General features: G+C 40.8%; 1 protein-coding gene across 2 annotated transcripts in view; it reads left to right on the plus strand.

The window, feature by feature from the left end:
• The window catches only part of LOC122572791 (RNA pseudouridylate synthase domain-containing protein 2-like), a 172,807-nt gene that overhangs the window by 15,993 nt on the left and 137,161 nt on the right, over window positions 1-19,653 (plus strand). The window lies entirely within an intron of this gene.

Consider the following 19,653-nt stretch of genomic DNA (forward strand, 5'->3'; position numbering starts at 1 on the left):
AAATGTTTTTCTCCTGCCAAAATTGTTCAATTGGTGTAATCAGACATTAAGTTTCTCCATATTCACAAGAATTATTTCGCATACTAACTGCAATGATAAAGTTGCCAATGAAAATCTTAGTCATTGTTAAGGTTTAACGCGTGACGCAATAATAATTGTCCCGTTGTACAGCGAATAAAAAAGATTTGTAAAAATTTGTGATTTCATTCCAAAGTCAGGATGATATACCATTTCTGTTTCCGCAACATTCCTTCTTGGCGAATTGGAAGAATCTCGAGGAGCGGAGTTTTCAAGGGAAGACCAAAGTTCGCTCGTAAGTCGTTAAATACGTGGCAACGGGGCCGAATTTGTAGCACGTCGCGTCGAGAAAACTGGTCGAGGTACGCTATAAATTAGTTGGCTCTTCTGGTACACGTAAGGATTATTATCCGGGCTAAATTAAACAGTTCGCGTGCTGCTTAACTTTTTCTAATTGTTTGGAAAGCGGCCTGCGTCTGTCGTCAACTTTCTACTACTTTTCGACTAACTCACGATTCGTGCACGTTAATTCGAAACTCTTCCATTTGTGTCGACTATTTCAAGCTCTCAACCTTGATGAGATTCTACCGATTTGATTTGCTCCATTTCAAACATTAGGAAGAAAAGTCCGCCGTTATAAGTTGTAGAGTTAACTTGGATGTTTTCCGATATTTTCATCGAACTTGACAATCGATATCGAAAGATATTGTAATATATCATAAACAATTCCATTCAGGTAATTTGAAAACCTAGAAACAGAAACGTACCGTTGCAAATTACCAAATAAACTTCGACGTTTCGTTTTCTTTAAACTTGATAATCGGCATCGATAGATCGTATCGTAATATATCGCGAACGTCTAGCCTCGGTTTGTTTTGCATTCTACGATTAAGCAAATGAGATATCGCATTGTTCATCCTTACATCCCTCGAGAATTCGTCGTTGTAATCCGTGTGATTTCTCAAAAGATAAAAGGTGTCTGCCATGCTGGCTATTAAAACATCGTCGCCCGCAGAGCAGAATCATTTCGCTGCTGGCTGCGATTAATTTTGCCCCGATGTCTTGATACGAAGCCCCGAACGGCGACAAAAATAATTGCCAGATATTGTCCCCTTGTCCTTCATATACACAGATTGTTTCGTGTTAGTCAACGTCATTATTTCGTTCGTTGATTCTTGTTCTGCTTTTGTCGCGTAACTCGTGGCTCGTTGCCTTTTCACGGGGAGCAAATTTCAGAGGCGGTGAAACGGGCTTCTTAACCATGGTCGGGTAGCAATCTGTGCCTTTTCATCGAACGGTTTTCGAACGAGATCTTTTTCCTTGCCTCCTTCTCCGCTTCCAGTCATATCCGTTGTTATTGTTACATAAACGTTTAATACGCGAACGAACAATACTTTCTTTCACATGCTTGGAGACTTTGAAATTTTGAAACAAAAATGTAATTCAAGGGGAAAAGTTAAACGAATTGCACGAGAAAAGGAGAATAGGCAGCTGAATGCTGTAACCCCTTGATTCTCTTTTGTATCCACTCAAGAGCAGTATTTGTTCGAACATTTCATTATTCGATAGAAATTCATAATAAAGAAAGCTGCGAACTTTTCAAACAAATCAATAAATCGGTAAACAAGGAAAGACACGAATAGAAAATATAATAAATAAGATGTTTGCATACGGAGTCGTATCGAAATAAAAGCGTTTGTTCGATGTTCGTCGGGAGATGTATAAAATTGTTGGAGAGTTCGATGAGTTTCATTCTGCAGATCGAAATAATTCACCGGGTGGCTGAAGGACGAACGAATTCCTGTTGCGGCGAGCATCAAGCGCATCGTAGTGGCGTTTGAGCGAACGATAGGTCGTTTAAGGCCCCTTGCGAGCTATGCACACGTGGTTTCTCTATCTGGTCGTAGAAACTGTGCACTCGTAAACCGGTAAGAGTAGGATGTTGGAAGTGAACGTTCCACGACCCGGTAATTCAGACACGAAACTGACATATGATAATCCTATCTAGCTCACCAGCTGGCCATTTCAGCGACGATTATCGATAACGGTATAGTTACTGAAGGAGGGTGAACCTACTAGAATTTGCGATTGTATTACACTTATTTCGCTCTCGGGCATCCACAAAATGCCATTGGGTCAAAACTGGTTGAACCAATTTTATGACTCTTTTAATTTTTAAACTTCCGAATTTTCAAATACTCCAACTCTATGAAATATTTAAATTATATAAATTTTCCATCAGCGAATTTTCAAATATGCGTATTTTCCAATTTCTGAGTATTTCAATTCTTAAATACTCGGATATCTCATTTTCGTTTTTTCAAATACCGACACTTTTATATCTCCAAACTTTCAAATTCCTTTTCTATTTCCAATTGCTCAAATTTTTCAGATTCCTTTTAATTAATTTTCATACTTTGAAACTTCCAACTGTCCCGTTCATCGAATCACCGGCGGCGAGCAATCGTCTCCGTGCAAGTGAATCTTTTAATGTCACGAATGCCATAAGATCCAAGACAGTCCGATCAATGTAAAAGCCTGTACGTTGCTATCGGATACTCTTAACCGCTCACGTTGGTTGGCTCGGTTCGTTCGTTTTCCTTTTGCTCGCGTAACATCGAGATTACTTTCACTTAATTAATCAGCTGGTGGTCATCCCGAGACGCGCGCAACGTAACGTCACTCCGGCGTAATGATCTTTGCATCACATACTTGCGCAACTCTCAGTCTCTCACCTGCGTTCTCTTTTTTCTTTTTTTTTTTTTTTATTCTCGATAGCGGCAGGACCAGGTTGGCCTTGAACCAGAAACTTCCCAAGCCATCGATCATTGGCATCGCCCGTGCGTCGTGCCATTTGTGTTGCTTTCTCCCCCTATTTCTCCAATTCTCGTTCTGTTCTTATCTTTGTTGCGAGCTTTTTGCCACGCTATTTCAAAAGCTCGGTTTACGTATTGACTTCTTTCTATTAGGAAATCGAAGGAAAAATGTCTGGCTTTCTCTTTCGACTTGAGTAATCGTACGATGGTTTCACATTGAATCGAATTCAAATTTGGTTGCAAACTTTCAAAAGATAAAATTACTTGCGGTTTTTGATTTTGCGGTTTTTATGATTCGATAGATCGTTTCGATAGGTTCGCATAACACCGATTGTGAGAATTGATTTATGCCGGTGATTCTATCACTTTTGGTCTCGGTAACATCTAAATGTCACTCGATGCCTTGGAACGTGACCGAACCAGCGTACAACGTAGCGTACAACGGTCCCTTTAAAGTGTGCTAAGTAACATTTTACCGAATCGTGATCCTACAACGATTAAACGCCCACGGCGTTCGATCTTTGATATTACACGACAGACCCTCGATCATGATCTACCAAGAATCACCCTTATCCCCCATCAGCTTTTATCGTCACTTTAGGTCTCGAATCCATCATCCGTGACGTCAACCTTCTACGATCGTGCTATTTTTCCCTTTGAAATATCATTATGCAAACATGCTTACTAACATCCTAATCGTCGATGGAATTACGTCTCACGATTTTGTTCCGCACATACGATCTTTCGAAGCTTACGCGTCGATTCGTTTTTAATTTTTTACGAAGCGTTCGAAAACTCGTGCGAGATTTATTTCGGCTGCATCGATATCTATAATATTTGAAAAATACAGGACGGAAGCACGATACCTAAGTACGTTTCCGTTGATTTTCTAACCTTAATTGACACGTTATAACAGAAGAAAAGAATGTAACAAGATACGGTATGAGATTCAACTCGACTAAAGACTGCAAAGAGTTAATCCAGATCTTAGTACAACATCTATCCGAGATATGAGAAATCGATCATCCTCTCCGATTCGCTTCAGCCAAACCGCGTTCACTTCCATTCGCGACACTTTTATCCGACGCTTTCATCTCGGGAAACGCGGCTCCCTGGGGGTAAACTAGCGCATGTACACCTGGCACGGCTGGTAACGAGCAAGTAGAGAAAGAAAGAAAGAACGGGGGGGGGGAAAGATAGAAAAAGAGTGGCGGTGCTCTCTCGCCTCGGCCAAGCTTCCCGTGAAAACCGGGCACGAGATTTGGCGATGGGCCAAAGCACAGTCGCTCGAGGGTCCACGTCCCGCGGCTTGGATTTCTGCTGATTTCAGGGGAGGCGGCGGCGGAGGTGGCGGAAGGTGAAGGAGGCGGAGGCGCCTGGGCGTCCCCAGGGGCAACAGGTACCCACACATACACGGCCATAAGCTTTTCTTCGCTGCAGAGAGATATGCCCGGCCACGTGCTCGCGCTAAATATAACGTCTGCCCACTGTCTTCTTCCTCCCACCAGCGTAGGCCCGTCCCAGCCCTCTCTATTCTGTTCGCGTTCGAGAATCTGTATCGCGACTGGATCGAATGTGTTTCTCCGTTTAATGGGAACTGCCGCTAATTACGTGCAATTAAACGGATTAGTTTTCGATTCGGTATCGGCGAATTTGTATACAAGAGAAGAAAAACGTGTATAAGGGGTGGGACAGTTTAGACGAAGTTTGTGGAAGTTTCAAATTTTCGATTTGCTTATAGTTAGTTACGCAAGTGTTTGGCGATTCTGTTAATCAATGCGGTCACGTAACGCTTGTTGAGATATCACGAGTACGAAACTTGAATATCGCCCGCCCCGTTGATTAAAATTACGCTTCCGTTTGGAAACCTTACTGATCTCCTCCTATTTGATGTTCCTGTATCGATTTCGTCGATATTGTACGAGTTTGTACTTCGTTGGTATTCCTATAGGTTGGTTCTTCTGACGTTCAATGGATTATAGAGGCGAACGACGCGATAAAGCACTTCGATCTCGTTCGATTCGTTAATCGCTGTTCTGATAATGCAGATTCTATTGTATTTTAAACGTTCTTTTCAAAAGTTTTCAAACTTTTGGTGCTTCCGGAAACTAATCGACTCGTTTATCAAATCGAACGTCCATCGGGATGCCAGAAAGGCGAAAGAACTCCGTTGGAATAGCGTTTCGACATTTGCGACGCTTTTCATAATCCCGCAAAGTGTCGCATCTTGATGTCGATCCGATTGAACCAGGATCCAAGCGTTGTCGGCGCGATTTACCACTGAAATCCCCGGTGTATCGTCGGTCACGGGGTAAGAAAGTTCCCGCAGTCGAGTTCCAGCAACACGGCCGATGCGTATTGAATTACCGAGGTCGTCCTAGTTTCCGGCATGTTGGTAACCATCGGTGAATACCATTTTCACTTTGCTACGTTCATTTTTCATGCCGGTAAATTCTGTATGACGAGTCAGCGCTGCTCCATCGTTTCCATCGTAGTTTCACGTTTATCACCGTGACGGATATCGGTTCGTTCGAAGACAATGTCATAGTGACAGCGAAGAGGCTTCGAGGATATTTTGGTGATGCAGATGTGGAACTGTGGATGAGTTTGTTAGCGTCGACGTGTTTCTAAGGGCCGTTGTGAATGACATCATCCTATTATTCATAGCCTTTTCATCCTCGAAAATGTTTTCATACCGGCATTGCGTTACGACAGCTCTGTGTCTTCAGAGGGCAAACCGATCGATTCTCTGTTTCATAAATCTCCCGATTCTTTGGTCATCGCGCAGTTCTTTTGGTAATTTTTTTTTTCGCAATTAGTAGAAACAGCGCGATTGTATCAGACTATATGTATACCTATAGCAGAACACGGAAAGTTCATTGAATCTAATTGAAGGTTTCATTATATTCGAACGCAGGAAACCGTTTTCGAACCATTTACGGCAGGTATGGTCGCTGGAAGCGATATAGCGGGGTCGTAAAATAAAACGTTTAGCGATGACACCGACTGATCTAACTACATCTATGAACACAGGCGTCCGTGTCAGCTTTTCCAAGTAATTTTCCATCATTGTTAGCGGTTAAACGATACGTTACAAACTTAGAGCTTTCGGAGCATAAATCGGAAATTATAAAGGATTTTTAAATCAAAGGTACATCCTCGTCCATAAATATCAGGTGAAGTTATAAACAATTACACTCGAAGGTACGTATGTGTAAGAGAACTGTGAGGGATAGCGCGGTATTTATTCCAGAACTTGGAAAAGGGACGAATATCCAAGTGCTTAATAAAAATTTCTAACAAGTTCGAGTTCCTGGCGACAGCTTCGTGTATTCTTTACCTTCCTCTCATTTATCTTGTACTTTAACATAGACGCGCTGCATATTTTTTTAGTTTTTTGCTGCTCAGGCTTTTCGACGTTCGCGCAGTAAATAGCGTTACCGTAGCGAATATCATCAAGTACTGTCATCAGGCTTCTGGAGGAAATTCCGAGTCTGATGGAAAAGCCGAGGCGAAGAAGTGAATTTGACTGTTGATTCAGAAGTTTGAAATTCGGCCGAAGCGACTGATACGTGTTTCCTCACCAAACATTACATGCTGTTCTCGTTGCTAAAATAAATTCAAACTGTCATCCGGTGGATTCAATTAGAAGCGAATTCCTGCCCGAAACAGTCGAAAGTCAATATTCGTCTTCTAAATGTAGAAACTTGACTCTTTATCCATACGGGTGGCTTCTATGTAGGTACTTCATAAAATAAGCGACAATTAAGGAAAATTATAAATTCTATCTGCAATTCCTCCATCCACCGTCGTTTTATGATTCCTTGACAGCAAATATATCTCTTAGTAGATTTTTACTTAATCGTTTAGCCTGTAACGGTAGAGTGGATCGTTTTGACTCAACTATTTCTTTTATACGTTACATTTCCTGATGTTGCTTCTGCTAATGTGATTAAGTAAAGTATAGGTTCACTAGGATAAGAAAATTAATCTACTGACAAACTTTCTCTTTCCTCTCCTTCCCTACACCCTCCTTTCTCCTAGTTCTCTTACGTTACACCTCCACAATTTAACGTCTCTCTGAGATAGAACGTTGAAACTTCCCCCAATTGGTCTACATACTGTTGCGAATATACCATATAGTTTCTATGAAAGCTGGTAGTATGCCGGAAGATCGACGAAATATCCTTGATCCTGACCGAGTAATACCTCGTCCTGATTTCGCGAATATGGTCAGTCCTTCGCCTATTCATTTCGTGAGGCGGATCGAAAGAGGGTTTTTGCACGCGTGGTCGTTTGTCGCGTGAAAGGAGAAACCTCGGAAGAAACGGGCTGATGGCTCGTCGGAGATTGGAGGAGACGGTTATGCGAATAACTCGGGGCTGGCACGGACATACTCGGCTCACGATCCGAACCATCCTCCCTCTGTCTGCCTGGCCTGGCTGTCCAGCTCCTAACATGCCACGGCCAATTTCTGCCCCGCCACATTTGTCTCCCTTGCCAATTGCAATGCTCCGCGCCGCTTGCTTTTGCCGAATGGAACACACAGAACCAGGCGGCAGCCACGAAAATAGGGGATAGAGATAGGAGCAGAGCGAGAGAAAACAAAACGCTGCGGTGAAGAGCGTGTGTTGAGAGAGCGTGTGCGCGCCGGATAGGAGAGAAGCGAGAAAAGCGGGCTAAGCGGATTCCGGTGCGGTGGATAACTCGGCACGGTCAATGATCGCGGCTCGATACCTCGAATAGTAGAGAGTAGCGAGAGCTTGGTGGCGAGACGAACAGAGAGACAGAGAGGGGGAGCGAGATAGAAGTTCGAGTGCGTGCCTGATAATAGGAGCTCTCGGTTGGATGGGCTGGAAAAAGGTCTCGATGGCGTCTCCGCCAGCCGTCGGGTATCAGACTACAGCCTGATTGAAATTTAGAAAATTGCTTGCGGTTGTGTTGCTAGATCTATCGTACTCTTATGATTATTAAGGATTGAAGTAAGGTATACAACATTAAGGGATAAATTCTCGCAGAAAAAATCACTTCTTGGTATCGTCAATTCGATATTTGTGAATATTTCTCTGTCAATTTTGGATCACTTAGATCAGTGGAGATCTAAGTTTAAATCATCAGCCAGACGGAGGAATATTAATCAGTCATTAGCGCGTACGCTGTCTAAGATACACGGTAGCTTGCTATCGTAACGCGCAACTGTTGGATGATCAATTCTGTTAAGTCGTGCCACTTTTCGCGTAAATCTCTTAAACTTGTACGTAATTATACCTAATATACAGATTGTTTGCAGCATTCCAACACAATAAATAGAGGCTCCATTGAATGAAATTCGTTTCAACTATTTTTATCGATCTTCGTTCTCTCGCTTTGCTTTTATTTTTCATCCGGATCAAAAAGTTACGAAGGACGTACGTAATAGTTTTCCTCTATCGGAGCGGTTCGAGTGGCGTAAGAAATCCGATTTTTTACTTGGAAATTCGTCGTTGTCACCGGGAGGCTATCATTATGCGCCGTTGCGGGCTTTCGCGAAATCTAACTGGCGCGACTACGAACGATGAAAAATGGTGGACGGTTGCACGCGGACTGAAATACGTTGTGGCAAGCTAAAGGGGGACTAAGCTTGTGCGTTGTAAGGCATTCTCGGTGTCGGTAGTGTGTCCCTTTACTGCAATGCAGAACATTGAATTTCCAACCGCAGTCTGTCTGCACACGCTCTCTTCCAAGTCGTTGTTACGCCTGCGAATGGTCTTCCGCATTCGAGCGATGATGCGTTTGATCACGTGTGATGTGTTTATAAGTTCTGCGAGGAAATTCGGCCGCGTTCTCTCGTTTTTCCCCTTTGAAATTTTAGATCGCTTCTTACGAGATCGGGAAAATTGATTTTATTCTTCTTAAATTTAGCATTCGTTTTAAGTGGAAAGTTGATCGTTTTATTTTCTTTCTTTTCCTTTTTTCTTTTATTTTGGAAGTAATTTTCTAGTGGAATCATCTCTATGGCATCTGTGTCATCTATGTCGACATCGTCCGAAAATTTTGTGAAGTTATTAAAAATCCTCTTTCGATGTCCAGGAATCCTGGAAGTTCCAACAGAATTTTTTCAACGATGTCGAATTATATAGGATTATATTACTTCTCTACGAACAATGCCACGGTAATGTTTCTGCAAGACAAAGTATACAAATTTTATTTCCTAATCTTCCGTTACATTTTGAAATTTCAAAGCGTAAAATTCTATATCTGCATATTTTTAACATTCCTGACCATAATCGCTAAGCTCTCTTATGCTATTGAAAAATTACGTGAGATATAACTTCTACACGTAATTCCCTAAATCCCCGTAATATTTTTATAACAGGAAATATTAAAATCGTAATTTAACATTTTTTTTTTATTACAGCTGGAGATATGCAAATTCTGTAGGTAAATTCATCGCCATCGTCGCTAAGTCTTCCCACGCTATTTGTATATATATCTTTAGTTTATTGAAAAATTGTTTTAAATAGCGTTCGCTATTATAAAAGCACAGTAACGATGGCAATAAAAAATTATAAGCGAGACACGAAGAGGAGGACAATGAATTCTTCTCAGCGAGACTGTGTATTTGAAATCGAAACAAGCAGAGGGTGGGTGGGTCGAAATAAATGGGATAATATTGTTGCAGCCGAAACGAGACATCGTTCGATAATATTTATCTTGCTATATGGTCGATTTAGAGTAGGTCGTGGCTTGTTCCGTATATGCACATTGTTGCATCTGCTTTAACGACGCGTTGTTATTTTTACAGTAGACAGCTTTCCGCCTCTTTCACCCTTTGCTCCCCATTTTTCGTCTGTTCAATTTTCACGCTGACGGGGATGGACGCGAAACGTTATTATTATATGCGAAGTCGGTGCGATCTCTGGCAGTAGTGGATTTTTAATTAAAAACGCGAACGATCGATGTCGGCGACATTGGGCCTTGAATTTGCTTTTGGTTCGTTCGATTCGATCTAAATAATCAAGAGGCGAAAAAATATTGCGTTTAAAGGAGCACGAAAGGTATTTGGAAATTCTGTCAGACGTACAAACGATACGATCGATAAATATCGAAAGTTGCTTTAAAAATCTGACGACATTATCGGTCTTATATCGTAGAATTTATCGTAAAAAGAATAGTCACGATGCTAGAGGGACTTTAAAAAATAAATGGGTAGAACTGTCGGGCAGGCGCATAATTTCTACGGTCGACGATCGTACAAACGCGAAACGCCTCGACGAAAGCGAGAACAGAGTAGAAGTTCGAATGAAGGTAGGTCATGATACAGACAGCATCTGGTTGCAGTGGCGTTATTTTTACGTGAAAACTCGGTGGAGATACACGGCGTCGAACAAGCACCGTGTCGTGTAAGCAAAGCCTCCGGGAAAACGAAACGGCGCGCGGTGCGGTGACACATCAAAGAGATGAGTTACCCCATCTCTGTTTCTTTCTCTCTTTCATCTTCGGAAATTTTCTCAATCGCGGAACGCTCGAGCGATCGTTCTTTAAGTTTCTCAAATCGTAGAAACATTTCGTATATGTATGTAGGTATCTAGCGTGCTTCGATACGATCGTACATTCGTTGAGTGTTCCGTCTCTGTGTTTTACATTATATTTGTTTGCTCGTTATTTGGAATATGTATACGTACGTATTTATCATACATCGGTGACGGTTTTTCGATAGTCGAGTGAAACTGCATTGGTATTTTAGTAAATGATCGATAGTTTCATCGATGTAATTTAATCAATTTTACGTGCCGTCGGTTAAAAAATTCCATATTTACCTTGTGGTAAAATCGTGGACTTTCACTTTATTAAAAATAAAGCGTACGAAGACTTTATCGACGGACTGCATATGTATACGGTATACAATATAAAAATGTATATAATAATATATATCTGTAAGACGATAAAAATACTTACGGACAAAATTCAAGGGATGAACATAAGTAGACTTGTCACTGACTGTACGTATTATTATTAGATACGAAAGGAAGGAAAGTAAAAGCACAGACACATAATTTCATAACGATAGCTGAGAGAAATGACAGAAAGAAGAGAAACGAGGAAACAGAAGGGGACTAATACTCGAATAAACTGAGTTAACAAGCAATTTCCTCCGATTCGTCCCGAGACACTCGAGCAGTCGTTCTCTTCTCCCTGCAATTAGAACCTGGTCTTGCGTACTTCCACGAAAATCTCGGCCCGGCTGCAATTATATATTTAGCAGAATTACACCCGCGGGAAAGATATAAACGATCGGCTGGTTGATTTATAATCGACTTTGTATAATCAGGTATTTTGACGTTTCACGGGAGGCAAGAAAACGCCGCCGATATAATTTCAACGAAGTATCTGACGATGAACGCGACGTCTTTCAACGTTTTTGGCATTTTACTCTAATTGCCATGCCCATCTTCCCGCCATGCGAATATTATACGCGGTTTCTCTTCATCCAACCGATCCCGAGATCGGAATGAAACACACTCGGCTTCGTGTCTTTCGGTGTGGCACGGTCATCGTTCATCGAGAAACGTGGCAGCCGACGTGTCAGGATTACTTTCCAAATACATTAAACCCATCAACCACCGTTTCATTATTCATTTTCGACCGTATCAATTTTCCATTACCATTCGAACACCGTTCGATGAAAAATAGATTTTCACCAGAACCAAGGTTTCCGCGCAGCAATTGGTTACCTTTATGCTCTGCCTCTTTTGTTAAAATGTCCTATCTAACGCTCCTTGCACGTTGCGATACTAAATTGTACTATCTATTTTGATACAATAGCGGTCATTTTTCATGTATCTACACGGTCATGCGAAAATCACCATCGTGGAACAGATTTAGAGTCACCGAAATGTTCAGTTCTGCAGGGATACGGATCTTCGCCCTTTGCTCGTAACGAATACTCCGGTTTTAATATTTGCTTAATTTTCCATCATTCGTGATTAAAATCACTGGTTCGTTCATCGTCTAGCACATTCTCGTTCACCATCGTTCTCGGAGAACATCAAAATAGAGCTAGTATATTCGAAACACGCTTTCGTATGCATAGAAGAGGCTTAAGGGTGAAAGTTCGTCTCAGCTCGTTAGGGCTCGTTGATTCTCTTTAATTTTGCATTGCAATTAGGTGGTGTTCGAACGCGAAGAATCTCCCCTCCCTCTCTAATGAACTCGCATCCGTCATTTGCATATCACGTTTGCCGCGTCATTAACTATATCGTAGATAATTTTAAAGCGTTACCATTGGTAATTGAATTCTCGCGATACGCTTCAATGAAAGAGATCATCGTCAAAGGCTACAGTGCAAGATTTGTCAGTCTCTTTGCCAATGATAGGATTAATTATCGTCTTAGTATAATTAGTTTTGAATCTAAATCCAACTGAGTGAGTGCTCGCGCGTAATAACTTATGCCAATTACGAACCATATGAATGGACTATTGGACTACATTGTAAGATCTGCTCATTCATGCGTTCCTTTTGCACTACACCGAACTTCTTCGGAGCCACTGCCAAACAGGAGGCTGCGAAGTCTCGAGGTCTCAACCTTCGCTTTCGCAACTTTCCTTCTCGGGACTTTACGATGTAGGGAAAGCGTACGCGAAATTTCGCTTACGTAATGCTCATAAAGTGAATTTAACGTACGCTGTACGTCATGTACAATCGGACAATTTATCGGTTTTTGAAATAACACTTCTGCCTCCTGGTTATATATCGGGATGTTTTTAGTTTGATGGGAGTGATGCTCAAAAAGTTTCGAGCACCGTTCGGTATATCGATAGGAAAGTTGAGAGTTCGTGAGAAACCGAAGGATGACCAACGAATGTAGTCGATAATGGATCACGAAACTTTGCGTTGCGCAACCGAGACACGGTGAAAATTATTCTTGGGTGCGGGCATCGCTGCACAATCCAATTTTTATGTATCGACGTTGGGCTAAAGGCGAAACGTTTTTATTATTTACATTATGGCTCATATTCAACGATCACGATCTTTCGACGTACCAAATATCACACGATAGCACGATTCTCCAATTATTTAACACTGCGTGTAGATCCTCTGTGATAAAGACTGATCGATCGTGTTTACGAAGCTGTAAAAGGATAAAAAAAAAAGAACGAGAGAGAGAGAGAGAGACGTAATCTTTAATCTTACGTAAGCCAGTCGAAATGCCACGAAGTGAAACGTTGCCTGCCGCATTATCGTCGACTTTGCGTGTGCCGCGAAAGAGATTCCTGGTCGCGTATTCATCCTGGGCCGGTTCCACGATTACAGATTATAGCACCAATTATACCTACCACTCTCTTAGTAGTCGCGATAAATTATCCGTTCAACTATGCACGCCGAATGACAAATCGTCGACAGGTGGTTTCGCAGAATCGGTTCCCTTTCAAACAATCAACCAGAGAGCTAGCTGATCCCTTTGATCGCCTTTTTTGATCAGTTGTTTGTTACTGTCGTTGTATCGTTATTTCCGATCTGGTTACCCTTAGTTCGCTATTCGGGATCGTCGGGCAGATACGTATTTTGTTATTGATTTCTAGCATTTTAAACTTTCAACTTCAAATCGATTTTTTGGAGAATGTTTCTCGCTTGTATTTTGTTGAATTTTTGAAAATGTCACGTATATTCAAAGGTACCGATCTTGCAATGACCTAGTATTTCGTTTACTTATATTACAAAATATCGCTCTTGCTACCTAAAGGAAGTTCAAAAATCTTTCTCTTTAAGGGGTTAATCTCCTCTACTTCTTTTCCCATTGCTTTAATCTCTCCGTTAGTTTGGATCGCTTCTTCGCCAGGTATTTTTAGCCACCGCGTAGGTTGCACGTTGTATCGTGCAACGGGATGGTTTTGCCAGGTTTTACGCGAAATCTGCACGAGCGCTTGATGGCGGAGGTGGACGCACGGTGGCAGAAAATCGACGAATTTTTTCGGAGCGAATCGTTCACCGGTGGCCGGTTAGAAAGTGGGAAGAGCATTCTTCGACGAGATATTTTAATTATACCTCGTTATACAACGAAAGTAAAAGTCTCGCGATGTGCAGGATCGCGAGCGTGCAGAATAAATCGTGTAAAGCTTGTAACGTTTCTTCTTCTTCCTGTCCTCTTTCGTTGAAAACAGATTTATCGTCGTGTCACCTGTACTATCGACGAGGCAACAATTTTAGATTCGTGATCTCTATTATGCGTGATTTCTCACTTCGATTTTATGATTTTTCGTTTTAGTTTCATCGAGGTCTTTTATCAAGGAACGTAAAAAGTCGCGAATCGTAAGCCAGTAAAGAATATGCAATGGTCTTGCAGTTCCAAACATCGTCCTATAAGTACAGGGATGCGACCAATGAAGATACAACGCAACGCACATTTATTATCGGGACAATTCTAGTGGGCGAAATCGAGCCATTAATTTCGAGTTATCCGCTACCGTGGGTCTCGTTGCACGCGGAGGAACTCGCAAAGAACAGCGTCCGGCGCGAATCTTTCGCGAACGAGTGTACAAATATCGCGCGAGCAAATAGCCAGGAGCGTAGCTCTTTGTCGGCAACGAGATACGTGGTGGCTGTATGTGTTTCACCCCGAGTTCATCGTTCCCCGTCCACGCGTGTAAACGAACGGTCATGCTTTATACCTTTATCTTTTTAATCTTAAATCCTTAACAACAGAGGTCATAACGGTTACGATCCAAATTAAAAAGATAATAAATATATAAGACGAATATAGGATTATACGAGAACTAATATGGTAGTTTAAATGATTTTTTTCAAAAATAATCGTATACACGATCGACGTTCTTTGATACCACGACAAAATTGTAATAGTTTCATTCTAGGAATTCCAAAATTTTCTTGCCAATTTTTATAAATCCGAAATAATGAAACTAGTTAGCTATTCATTGAAGAAGTCGATTCAGTTATATATATGACAATTCATATCTCATTATACTTGATTCATTTATTATTATTAGCCCAGAAATTGGGCTTGGTAACGTAGATTACTATACACTATACGCTATCTTTATCCCGTACTGTTGTCGAACTTGCCTAACGTGATTATTTTCTTTGCTTTTGATTCTACAGCATATTTCATTATAAGTTTCGGTATATGTACTCGTTACATATTTAGATCAAATATTTAGACATTAAATACGAAAGTTGCATTAACGCAATATTTAGTTTTCATCTTTTTTAGTGGCTATAAAAAGGAATATCAGAGATCACCTCGATACGTTCTTCGTCTCTATCTCTTTCATTTAGATTCTAGAACTATATGAAATTTAAACAAATTGCAGTATCTGTGACATGATAAATTAATATATGGTCTTTAAAGAATTAAAAAATAGAACTCTATTTTTAGTTGTATTAATATAAATCTAAATTAGCATAAACATCCGCAGTTTAGTTATGCATGAACAATCCGATCAACGAACGAGGAAATTCAAGGTTCGCGCGCGCGTTATTCCGTATCGAGCGACGTTATGTCGTGTTACGTGGCGCGTTACGCAAAAACTCGCGTGACGAGGCCTCGTGTCAATGACTGGAAATCTTGTGCGTTGATAGCGTGCGTGCCTGTCTGCATATCCTTTGGTTCTTGGATAATAAACCGGCACCGCTCGACTTCGTATCGACTAGCGTGTTCTCCTGCATCTTTCGCTTCTTCGGATTAGTTTTGTACGAGCGTAACTTTAATTTTCGTGTCCTCTGCGGTTGCGTGATGCTATTACCCTTGAGTTCCCAAATTTTTATTTTGGCATGTACAACGTTGCGGGTTAATCTAGCAGATAATTACTTGCGACATGAGAGAAGCAGATACTTCACGTTGTGGCTACGTGATATAATAGTCTATGGTGGCTATTACACGGTAATTTTCATTTTTAGAAAATGATTTCATTGATGTGACAGGGTTAATATAGATTTCAATTCGCGAGATAGAGGGTTTCAATTGGATTATTCATTTCTTGGAAATCCTAGCTCAATGATATAGCAGAAAAAGCGTTCCAGTGATAAAAAGAGCTAATGCAAAGCGTAAGAAAGCGTGAAAAAGATTTGATTAGAAAAAAATAGCGTAAAAAGAACGAAGCAAGAACCGTCGTAATATGAAAAAGGGAGGAACGTAAAAGGTAAAGACAGTGACATTGATGATTCCAGGAAGTTGTTGAACGAATACGATTTTCGCGAGCACGATCAAATTCCTGGAATATCCTAGAATCCTAAGAGACATATCACAGAACTTTGAAATTCACTAGCTTTAACCAGCTTGGAGTTACATAAGCTCGTCAATGCAAAAATATGGCGTTATACGATCGACTATCTGTACCTTACGATAGTAGAGTAAGATAATAATCGGTTGTCAGCGTAGACCAAGCGACCAGTTGCAATTTTGAAAATCCTTTCACCGGTGTGTCAAAGCAGTCAAAGCGTGACCTTCGCGAGACTTCAAACAGAAAGAAAAATTGTTTTTGTTCTCGAGCTACAGGTTTCAGTCGCGTATTCTTTTGTAATTTCGAGCGATTCAGTCATCCGTATTAATCAGGTGTTCGTTAAAAAGAAATGCGCTCGTTTAAAATAATCCGATACAAGGAACATTAACGTATTCGTATTTTATAGCGATATCGAGAGAGATACACGTTTATCTGATCGCTACTGCGTTACTCGGTTCATTGATTCGAAAATTTCTTTACATGATTAACGCAACGTGCTCGTTAGCTTGCGTGAAACTTGTCGCGGCGAATCTCATTGCACAATCCGCAGACTTGTTCGTAATTGGTTCTTTTATTTAGCAAAATCGAGGACTTCGAAAGAGGAACTAGCGTCAAATATTCAGTCTAATATTGCAATTTATACACGGGGTTTTCTATGTATATTTATATATTCAAGTCCGAGTGACTTACAGCCGCTAAAAGCAAACGTGGATAAGAAAGAATCGAATGAAAAACGAGCAACCCCTGTGCGACGATCAATTCCCATGAACGCGATACATATCGCGTACAAAGCAGAGAGTCGAGAGGAAGCCCTCCATTTCAGGGGACTGCCGAAGAAATCCTATCAGCCGAAAGAGACGCTGAGAATCTAATTTTTCCACGAAACGAACAACTTTCGAATAACTTCGAACATAGTGTGTGACATATATATGGAGTACAAATTTTTATGAATAATTACGAATCGTTTTTTTTTAAAGATTCTCCGTACTTTATTACGCGTTGTTCGCTTTCTATTAGAAACGAATTATATCGTATCTGTAATACATTTGCAAAAACTAAAATCAATTCAGCTAAAATTGATTTGCCTTTATTAACGTTTAACTCCATGCTTATGAGAACTTTCGATTAAGAAGAAACTTAACAGGTTAACAGGTTAAGTTCTTCTAAAGAAATTATAAGAGAAGGAATTAATCGCACATAAACGAATTTATCGCTCGTAACAAACGCGTTACATCTCTGTAGTTATCGTTACCTGGTTTCAGCCGGGTCGAAGCAAATGGCCGATGAAAATCGATTCGTTCGTCGGACTGACGTTTATTCTTTGTCCAAGAACGTCATGTTCGCGCGTGTTTGGTCTTTCCCTCGTTCCACTTGCAAAACGGAGCCTCGTTGTGTCACCGTGTTCCTCGCAGCCTGTATTTGTCATTCCCGCCCTGATTCTGATTTTTCTCGTTCGCGGTTCCACGAAAGCGTGATTCGCAGTTTGTCGAGTGCGCCTTTTCGTTTGGTTCGAACGGCCAACGATTGATAGCGATCATTGTTATAGGTGGACGTACGATAAACGCTCGGTGCTATTTTTCCAGTATAGGCGGAAAATACATAGGCCAGTCGATAAGTCATTTACTTCTTCCCTCTAATTTCTGTTCTAAGAGATGATTTTCTTCAGAGATTATTAAAATTAAAGAATGTTAGATAGGACGCTTTAACTGAAGAGGATTTGCAAGTCTATGGATTTGTTGTTAAATTAGACTTGCCACGTTTGAGAATGATCGTGGATCAATGTCTGGAGTCCATGGTAGCGGAATTTATTCCAAGTTTGACATAGATTCTCAAATTTGACAGGGAATGCGCCGTGAAATATATCCAACTGGTCACCTCCGCGAGAGCAATGGGTCCGTGATCAGCAAGTGTAATGACGGTCGCATTAATATTAATATTCGAGCTGTTCGTCTCTGAGCGAATGCACGTTTGTTCATCAATATTTGCCTTAACGTACGGCACCGGGTGCACCTGCTGTTTACCGACGCCTGTCATTTCTCTTGGTTTTAATAACGTCGAACGACTCGTTTCGACAGCGCCCTATTTAAAAGCAAAGCAAGTAACGCGGCATTAACGCAACGCGATCGAAATTTATCTGCGTTTATCCGAAACTTTACGAACTGCAACAGTTATATTTCAGGTTATGTTTCTTGCTTGTTGCTTTCACGAAGTTTGCATGGAAAGTTTCCGATAGAGAATAGAGAACTTTGAATATTTCTGCTCTTTTTTCGTCGACTTGAAAATTGTATTTTCTGCAAATTTTCCTGTACCTTCGTCGCTTCGTGGCGTGGGAATGATGCGTTACAAGTTTTCAGTTATGAAATATTGAGCAATACGAAAGTGTGTTTAATAATAAAGTAGCTATAATGCAGCGACAGATTCGCGACATATTTTTATTCATTCGCTCTTCGAAAACTCTCTCTTATTTTTATTACGAACCTGGGAACGTTCTATCTCAATGTCGCTCTTTAATAAGCAAAAGAGTGTTTTTGATGTTTTAAGAGGAACTTTAATACGATATTCAAACAAGGAATTAAGCATGTTAAGGACCATAGTCCCGTCATACTCCTATCATTATCTTTACAACGCGTTCTTTTCTTCTCCGGGATATGTGCGTCTGTTTCGCGATTACCCTTCGATGTCGCTTAAAATGCAATAATTCAGCGGAAATTGCTGTACGCGTATCTTATCGGCGTTGTAACGACGAGAATACTTTAACGTTCGTCACCGACCGGCAGTGGAGCGGAGTTATCGTACATACGTCGCATGAATATTTCGAGGAATCGCGCTTTTTCATTGATGGCATTTTAACCGAGCTTGTTTGCGGAAATTCGGCGGTCTCGGGGAAGGCCACCGTTTATAAATATGTGATTCGTTAAGGGAGAGTCGGGGCAATATGGGATCTCGTTTGATAGTCTACGAGTATGCTCCGTCTGCTGAAGTTAGATACAGTTATATTCCCAGGTGTATGTCCAATTTTAGGTAGCACCTGTGTCGGTTGGTAATTATATTTAATGAGAATGTAAATAATTCCGGTCAAATCTCTGCCAACTTTCCAACGAGTCGATGAAATTGCCGTGTAATTTAATCGGCGGCGACTATTCCCGATCGTGGGCTTTATTTTAATGCCGAAATAATTCCAGACCCGGTGTTCGTGCTTGAAATCGTGCGATCTTCTCTAAATTCGCAGATAGAAATTAGAAACGGATTATACCTTTTTAATATACGTTTTACGGACTATAGGTTTTCGATGATATCACGGAGTATAAATATAAATCGTTTACAAAGTTTACTCGTAGAATTGTACTCTTCTATCTTTCTTTTTCTTTCAACCAAACATTTTACTCTTACGTAAGGAAACTTATCATCGTCAGTAATTTGTTGTAATCTCTAACTAGCGAAATAATTATCCGACTTATTAATTATTAATAATAATAACTTTGTTTTTTATCGTGAAACTGACAAAGATGGACGACGTACCTCGTTTTACACGAGTCAAGTCGACAATACCGACAAATCTTATTTACATTTTTATAAAAGCAAGCTCGATATATTTTTTATT

This window comes from Bombus pyrosoma, linkage group LG11 (assembly GCF_014825855.1).
Source record: "Bombus pyrosoma isolate SC7728 linkage group LG11, ASM1482585v1, whole genome shotgun sequence".
NCBI lineage: Eukaryota > Metazoa > Arthropoda > Insecta > Hymenoptera > Apidae > Bombus > Bombus pyrosoma.